We start from the raw sequence: 9,881 nt of genomic DNA on the forward strand, positions 1-9,881 counted from the left end.
ATAGAATGCGAAAAGAAGACCCAGTGAATTTGTTGATTCATTCATGAATCAAAAATAAGCAAAGTGAAATACATACAACAAGACTTTCGGATGATGATGTGTAAACTACTTCAGATATTTGTGAAAAAGGAAAGCAAAATCATTTGATTTTTTTTTTTCTGAAAAGGAAGTAGAAAATCACTTTCAATATTTCTGAAAGGAGAAGCGAGTTTAAATTTAAATGAAAGTTACATTTTCGTAAATGGTATCTGTCATTAGAACGATGCTAAAAATGCTAATCTAGGGACATTTATCAACCCTTAAACGTATTTAAGGGTTGCTAAATGTTTATATATACATATTGTTTCTGAATGCCAGAAATTTGTTTGTTTACTACCTGAAGTTTACAAGTAAATTAAATAATTAATTATATAGTTCTTGTTATTAAATGATATGGACGATACGGTTAATGAGTGTTCGTGTCTGAACCCTATTATTTCGGAGGGAGGGGGGGGTTGCCTGTTACTGTTTTTTATAGCGTAATTCTAGTAAATATATATATATATATTTCTGTGTGCTGCGCCACGAAAAGTTTCAAACCAGCATCATCACTGTTGGTGGACTAAGAATTATATAAAACCAGATTGTTTTCATATCTCTTCATTTCTGACCTCATCAAACTTTAATTTGTCCCACTTTTATGAGTGTTTTCGCATCTGTAGTAAACTGTTTGATCTTAACCATTTCAGTTCTTGTTTCAAATGATCTTATTCTACTTTTTATATATACTTGTCTTAGTCAGCTACAAGTTAGTTACAATTTTTAAATCCTTATTTTTTTTGTTTAAACATTAAACAAAATACAAAATACAAAAAACAAGTTACAATTGTGATATTAATAAGTGACTTGTTATTCATAAGCGACTTGAAACCTTAGCTTCGTTCACAGCCTACGCAATTGTCCACAATACTTGTAAAACCTTCATTGAAAGGGCCAAGTCCGACTACGGAAAGGCTAAATGTAGAAAACTCACCACTTATGCCAATGACATTCGAGCCTTCTGGTCCACCGCCAAAGCTGTTGGGCAGAACTTTTGTCTATCCTTGCTTCCACCACTTTTTTACTCTAATGGTAGCAATGCATCATAACCCAAATCCTAGCTTCATTCTTCTTTCCAACTTTTCCATAGATGGCCAAGGCAAATCACCTCCTTCTTACCTATAAAACTGCATCGCATGCCTCCGGTGACCTTCCGCCAGAAAGACATTAGAAAATCTCGAAAAGCTGGATACTAAAAGGCAGCTGATCCTCAAGAGATAACTCCTGAACTAATAGCTGATCATCCTTTATCATGTATGCAGTATATTATACTCAGTTTAGCATACACCTTTCAGCATAGGAAGCGTATGCCAGCTGAGTATAATATGCACGTGTATGGCCATATGCAGCCAAACTAAAACAAAGTGATGTCTAACACCAAGCTTTCGACATATTTCTCACTTGTTTTGTCCAAAGTAATAGAGAAGGTTACCAACAGTCAACTTCTTCGACACACTTGGAGAACTTTTAGCAAATTAGTGATCACCAGAATGGATTTCGCCAATCTAGGTTCACAGAAGATCTCTTGGTCCACATTAACAACCTCTGAACACATGCTCTGAAAAGGTTTGGAGAAACCTCTGCTATTGCACTTGACATTTACAAGGCATCTGAAAGAGTCCGGCATCGAGGGCTTCTCAGCATAAAATCAAACCGGCTACCTTGCTCCCTTTGCAACGGGATTGCCAGTTTTCTCTCAGATCGATCACTACGTGTAATGGTAAAAGGAGGTCTCTTCAGGTATTCCTACTAATGCAGATGTCCCTCAGGACTTATATTTCACCTAGCTCTTCCCGATCACTTACGCAATGTATATGTAAAATACTTGGTCACGTGAGTCATCACGCGTTCTAGTTAACTATTTAAGAATTCAAGAATTCTGATGGTCAGTAATCGTCAACAGTGTTGATCACAATGGGAAAAACAAAGAATCTTTCGGAGTTCGATAAAGGGTTTCTGGTGGGTGTCCGTCTGGATGGAGCCACGATTTTGAAAACAGCAGAGCTGATTGGTTTCTAAACAGGTGAGATATCCTGGGTGTTTAATTAGTGGAAAAATAACCCACATTGCTTGTCAAAGAGGCGTAAATGTGGTCCTAAAACAGTCTGTCAGGAACGAGATTGTCGTCATTTGAGAAGGCTTGTAAGTGAGGAAGACTTTAGTTCTTCCTCACTTACAAGCTCCTACTTTTGATAATGCTACACTCAACAGTCACGACCGGATTTCTCTTCTCGGACAGACTCTCACTCCAAGCCTTTCCTGGTATAATCACATCACTTCTACAGCATCCTCAGCTTCCAAAAAGCTTTGAAGCTAACCGGTTACTTACTTACTCTATACAAATCTCAAATCCGCCTAATCTTTCAAAATTGCTCCAATTTGGGGTGGTGGTGCACCTCAGATCTCCCTAAAAATTATTTATTCACAAAAGGATAGTTCGGTTGATTAATGACATCTCCATAACAGGCTCTCTTCAGTCACCGTCTCAGATAAGATTAGTCCTGCATTGTGTGTCTTCTATAGATATTTCCATGGCCGCGTTTCAGCAGCACCAGCATCCATTATGTCTCCTATTTTTGCTAGATCTACAAGAACTCTAGCAATAGCTGCCCAACATAGTTATCATCCCAGTTACAATTCCATTGTTTCCATGAGTAAAGGAATTTTGCGTCTTGAGACAGATGTTATATAACCTTGCCTCTTGATGATTCATCCTTCCTCCTTCCTGCGTTAGCCGACAAAGGGAACAGTAGTCTTTATTCCTAAGATGGCCCTCATGACAGTACCATATTTAAAGTATTACACACAAATGAGAGTTCTGTGACATTTTCATAAGGGAATTCGTGCTCTGGAGTTGTTTTGACATTTGGTAGAATATTTCAACCCCGCTAATAATCACAAAGTTAAATGAATATTTTATAATTAATTTGAAAGCTTAGCGACTATCTGAATTAATGACGGAGTGACTACTATTCTTAAGGGAAGAGAGAGAGAGAGAGAGAGAGAGAGAGAGAGAGAGAGAGAGAGAGAGAGAGAGAGAGAACGGGAAAATCATTTAAACTGTTTATCAATAAATTTCAACAAAGCCAACCGTTGGAACGTTGAAAAATTAGCAAAAACTCTCACCGAAAAGAACAAGCTTGGACTCGGCCGATGAGGAAAGGCGTATGTAGGATATACTGGTCGGTTTTTTTAGATCAGATAAAAGTGAATACATAAAATATGTGGGACCATTTAGAAAGGGCATATTATATGATCACAGATAACCAAATAATCGTCTGTCAGACTACAGTAATTTTATAAGTTCTTTTATGATAATACATTTTAACATTTCACTGAAGTAATGAAAATGATGACATGATTTTGGTCACTGAGTTGCTAGTCAACCTAAAACTTCATATAGCGTATAGATAGCAGTAGAATTTGCATAGATATTTGTGACTGTGATAATTAGGTGAAGGTAGAGTGTGATTATTCAGTAGTCCAGAACATGTTCCCAAAACTAAACAATGCTGAGCGATCGAATGGTAGGATTCACACTTCATATGTGCATCCTGTCGAATGAAATCACTTTCCGAAGAGATGGAATTGTTTCTCGATGGACAAAAACACTTCAAAGCAGTCGCGACGGTATTCCTGAAGCATCTCAGTGTTAACGATCGCCTGTGGTGTGCAGTTCTTCTGCATGCTTTTCTCCAGAATACAATGGTTGATAAGCTTGTTGTCTCACTGTTTGTTCCTTTAACAGTCTTCCATCTAAAGTGCGATGCACTTTATAAGATATCAGTATCTTATAATACCAAAATAATAGTACAACTAATAATACCAAACACAGATAAGCAAAACACATTGGAGAAGATACCTCTTCTCACGAATTTATTATTAATTGTTAATATTCAGGCCTGTAATTATTACCTGTTCTGCTTACAGTAAATTATATCATTAGCTCTGTAGAATTTCATTCCCTTACGAAATCTTAATCATTTTATCTAAGCTAAAAAATGCTTGGCAACTTCCACATGAAACATTCAGTGGTGATGATAACCCATATTCTATCACATGCAATCAATTCAACATGTGTAACAATCACATGTGGCGACTGGCGATTACATGATTTTTCTTAAGTGTTATTGTCTAGAAAATATATGACGGTGTTTCATAAAATTAGGTAACAACAATCTGTTTCCTCATATGACCGCGAGATGGCATCACACGGACGTCATCTGGCTGCATCATCATCAGTTGCAAGATTGCAGGTTGACTGGAAACATAATCATACGTAGAGATGCGCAGTATAATTCGATTTTTGCATGTTAAGGATACAGTACCATCTGAAATTCATAGCCATTTGGTAGAAGACAATGAAGTAAACGTCCTGTCAAGAAAATGGTTGAGTTTAGTGCTTCTCGCTACGTGGTCATGATCCTACAGTTCCCAGTTGTCGGAACTGTCCACCGCTCAGGCCTGATTTTACATCCGGTAATTTCATTTCTTTGGACCACTGAAGCAGCAACTGACTAGCAAGCTATTTGCAACCGCAATGTGCGGCATGTCGTTGTTTCCTAATTATGTCTTACAGCGATTTCACCTTTTATGCTAGAATAGATACCTTGATGCTACTATGGAACCAATGCATAAACATCTTTTGGCAGCTACGTGGAAATGTGATGTGTACCAAAGTCGACAAATGCGTTATACATATACAGGGTGTTCGGGATAAATTTGACATATTTATAATTAATTATATTTTTCCGTAAGTTACATGTATTAACACACACTTCTCTTCATTTAAAAGTTTGGACCCTTCTTCATTCATATACAAGATGTCAGAAAGGATGGATAGCTGGAACCCACCTGAATCATGGAAGAGAATAACTTGTGTCATGATGATTCGTGCCCGCCATCAAAATAAGGATATTACGACTGCTGCCCAATGCTCCCTGAATACAGTAAAAACAATCAGGCATGAACTAGAGACTTGCAATGGTGACTACGAGGATGTAGCAAGAAGAAAGATCCCTAGCAGACGATCTGATTGCGTTCGTACAGCAGAATTCCTCGCAAATCTGCAGGAACAGGTGTTGAAGAACCCTGGCATTGGAATTCGGGCTTTGTTCGTGGAGTTGCTAACTGTAGTCAAGCCCTGGATAACAAGGATAGCCAATGGTAGGCCGTATGTATGGCAGCAGGATTCGGCCCCTTGCCACACCTCTGGGAAAAGTCAAAAATGGTTGTCTGAAAATTTCTACGACTTCACCAGTCCAAATGTTTGGCCTCCAAACTCCCCAGACCTTAACCCCATGGATTATTTTGTATGGGGCGCAGTTGAAAAAGACACCAATCGCACTTCCAGTAATACAAAAGCCCAGTTAATGGATAAAATTAAAACAGTTTTTGCGGCCCTTCCCAGGGAGACTGTAGCATCAGCTTGTTCGAGGTTCCGAAGCAGAATTGAAGCTGTGATCGATGCTAATGGTGGTTATTTTGAGTAAATCTTGTTGATAGTATTGTAATTAACTCTGCCTGTAATGTTTTTTTGTCAATTCATTAAATTTAATAGATACAAAGAAGATTTTCTTTTTCCTTACGAAACTGTCAAATTTATCCCGAACACCCTGTATATGCATCGATGTTGGAATGAAGTCCTTCGCATAAGAGTTCTTGTTATTTTTTAAAACATCCCAGATTGATAATAAATACAAAACAATGCGAGTTGACGTTTCTGAAGAACGAAAAGTTAGTCAACTAATATTTCGAAAGAGCTTCGTTGTAAAAATGTTCGAATGTCATGGCTAGAGAAAGGGTTGATAATTCACGGAAGAATTTAAAATCTCACTGTTTGAATTCAAGTAGATAAACGTGACCCAGCGATTTCTAATTTCAAGATTACTTCTAAGCTTGAGTTCTAATGTATTTCTTAGAAAACGGACGGAGCAAAGCCTGTTTGTTGACCTTCGACCCGAGACGTGGAATGACGCTTGTTGGACAGTCCAGATACAAAACTGCACGGTAGTTAATGAGGAGTGAGGCATTCACCCTTGGTTATAGTACTGGTTTAGCATACGAGCGTGTAATCTTTAGAACGTCTCAAATATCACCTTTACCACTGTAATAAATCAAAACAACAAATTCCAAGTATCGAGAGATTAAATAGAATACCTGTTTAGTATTTGGTTTCGGTAAACAATAGTAGAATGAAACTATTTATAAATGCAATGTCATTCAGCGTCAAGACAAAAAAAAAAAAAAGAAGAGAATTAGCAATATTATATGAAGAGTATACCCGCCTCAGTTAATATGCAGTAGCAACTTCAGCGAAATGTGTCAGTGAAAACAGCTTAAGATGTGCCTTGCTTAGAAAAACAGAAAACAAATGCGGGGAAAAGAAGAATAAGTCTGGCCGCAATGCAGTAAATGACAGGAAAGGTCCACATCGTGAGCGAACTATTTCTGCAAACAGGATTAGATGGCCTGATCTGAATTTCATCCAACACATAAAGGATTTTTTAGAGAAGCGAATAAGACAATAGGCACAATGCAATCTCTTACTAGAGCAGGCTACTTCTCCAAGATTTAAGAGGAAGAAAAGTGCTCCAGATTCATCCTGAATAATTGCGACTACTTCTCAACCTTGAGCCAATTACCATTGGCTCAAGGTCTCATTCAGAACTTCTTTCGAAAATTTGAGGTCAAAAGACTATCTTTTATACAACAGCGATATAACAGCGAGATCTTACACAATTTTGGCTGTTAAAGAAAGCTACATGCCTCCAAAGCTACCAATAATCTGGTTTAAAAGTAGGATTTTGGAAATACATTTTGTTTTCCTTTCCAAGTTCACGAAAAGGATAGTATAAGTTGTACATGTGTGTGTGTGTGAATTCTGTATATCCGGTTTGCCTGGATGTGTGGCAAAAAACCCGAGTTTCCGGAAGGAGAAACCTTCCACTCTCGTATGAGTTCAGCTAACTCATTTTCAACTGAGTTCTTAGCGTCCTAGACTATAGATAATCCTATTCATATAAATTAATTAATAATTAACAGATATTTAACATGAAGCCAAGCCTCAAATATCTTAAAATTCTGATGTTTTTGCCATTTTCTAGTGGGGTGAATTTCAATGCACCAAAACAGAGTCGCGTTATGTTATTTCTCATAAAAAGATCTCACTTCACTTACTTTTGGTAATACTTCGATATCCAATTTTTCTTTTCGGACTAACATATGCATCTAGCCTTTCCTTTTTCATCATGTCCATATCGACCTCCTCCTCCAAAAAAAAAACGCGGTGTTCTCTTATGTTGAAAGTTTATTTTTCACTTGGTTAGAGCATAATAAAATTAGTTTAATTAGTTTAATCCTTTATCCAAGTGTGAGCAAACAAAGTTTGCGCCTGAAGTATCTTCAGGACTAGGGTAAGGTGATACCACACCAGGGCAACTCGTTGCAAAGGTGGAGAAAGCTACCAACACTCCTATCACAGTATCTCCTATAATGCAAAACACATCTCCTTGCGGATATGTCTAATGTTATGCATTAAGGGAAGGGCCACTACCCAGACTAGTTTCGACCTTTATTGAGGTCTCTTCAGTGGGAGCCAGGCCCTAGTGGAAATACCAGGCAGAAGCATTCGCAGGTCATCTCTACCTATAGGAGTTGCCAAATGGTGTGCCACCCTTTTTTAATAAATTACTCTGGATTTAGAGAAGGTTGTTGAAAGTTTATTTTTCACTTGGTTAGAGCATAATAAAATTAGTTTAATCCTTTATCAAAGGATTATCATAAACGCCTTTGTGGGATAAAGGATTAAACTAATTTTATTATGGTGTTCTCTTATGCTCGAGATCCTACTACTGAACTCCCAACACCACATAAATCCCAACTTTGTCCAACCATACGAGAGTGGTCTGAAAAGTTCTCGGCTTAACAATGAAAAAACGAATTTATAATTTCAAAATTATTTTTATTTTTCAACATAATCTCCCTTAAGACTAATACATTTATATTATTCCAGCGATGCTCCAGCGCAATTATCCTGCCCCTGTAGTGGTTCTCAGTAAGATCTGCAAAATACCCCTCTACGGCAATCACCTCTTGATTCGAAGAAAAACGCTGGCCAACAAGGAAGAGTTTTAGTTTTAGGAAGAGATAGAAGTCACAGGGAGCCAAAATATGGAGAACAGAGTGGATATTCCAACAATTCAGAGTGCAGATCCCTTAATTTTCCCATTGCCAAAACGCCTTTGTGGGAAGGTGCATTATCCTGATGAAAGATGATTTTTTTCTTCTGCAAACCGGGTTTTCTCTCATGATTTTTTTCGTCAAGTCTAGTTAAAAGATCGGAATAATATTCCCCGGTTATTATTTTACTCTTTTCAAGGTAATTAATAAAAAAATGCCTTTAGCATCCCAAAACACCGATGCCATGACCTTTCTTGCTGATGGAACCGACTTTGTCTTCTTCGGCGCTGAACAACCGGCTTCTGTCCACTGTTTTGACTGCTGTTTGGATTATGGTGTGTAATGGTGAATCCAGCTCTCATCCATAGTAATAAATAGACCCACAAAATCAGTTTTATTCTTATTAAAACGCTCCAAGCACTGTTCAGAGATTTTCATGCGAGTGCATTTTTGATCTGCTGTGAGTAAGCGCGGCACCCATCTTGCGCAAAACGTTTTCATCTCAATTCTTTATGCAAAATATATCCTACACGTTCTTTTTAAATGCCTATAGTTTCAGCAATTTCACGCACTTTGACTCGCCGTCATCTAATACCATATCATGCACTTCATCTATGATGTCTGGTGTTGTTACATTTTTTGGACGTCTTTCACGTGATTATCTTCAAGGCTGGTACGTCCACGTTTAAACTCGGCAGTCGATTTCTTAATTGTTGAAAACGAAGGAGAAGAGTGCCCATAAACTTCTATGAACTTCAAATGAATTTCTTTCGGCGTTAAACCTTCTTTTACAAAGAAGTTTATAACCACACGATACTCAATTTCATCCATTTCAAGGGATACAGACAACACTTTTGCTTCAGACAGCTGTATAAAACAAACTACTTGATAGAATGACTTGCAATTTCACATGGATGCTTGTGACATATGTATTAACATACAAAAAAAAATATTGCCGATATTTTGCCATCTATGGTCGAGGCCGAGAACTTTTCAGACCACCCTCGTAGATACCGTGTTATGTTTAAGGTGGTTATTCATCATATTCTCCTTAAAAATGCTTTGTACCATCCATAAGAAGGTAATCTGCTTAACAGAAGATCTCTTTCTCTCTCTCTCTCTCACACACACACACACAAACAAACCGACTTCATTCATTCTCCGACAGATTTCTATTTCTGACATGCTTTTTCTACAGACATTGTCGTGGGTGCTGTTTATCCAAGCTGTTTACCATCATTCTTCTATTTTTCCTATAAGCAAGCAGAATAATCTGCTAGTGAACTCCATATACAGTTCAGCAACCAACTTCTCTCCTCCTCTTTCGTTCCATCTACTTCTGTTCTTTGGAGCAGGCTTTCTCGTATATTTCTGAGGATTGTGTGCGCAGTTATGTGCTGTTTGCTCATAATGATAGAGCAGTTGCTAGACAATAAGTAGGATAATAAAGGTTCGTTGTTTTATGCAAGGATTTCTACAACCCCCCTCTGTTAAGAAATACATCAACGAGTTCTTTATTTCTCTTTCACTTGTTCGCACATGGTATTCTTGTGTTACAGGTTTATGACCTCTGATGTGTCGGGTTGATATGATTGCACTCATGAGGACAGGCACAAATTCGC

Source organism: Typopeltis vanoorti, chromosome 3, assembly GCF_054136105.1.
Source record: "Typopeltis vanoorti isolate ZY-2024b chromosome 3, IOZ_Tvanoo_1.0, whole genome shotgun sequence".
Classification (NCBI taxonomy): Eukaryota; Metazoa; Arthropoda; class Arachnida; order Uropygi; family Thelyphonidae; genus Typopeltis; species Typopeltis vanoorti.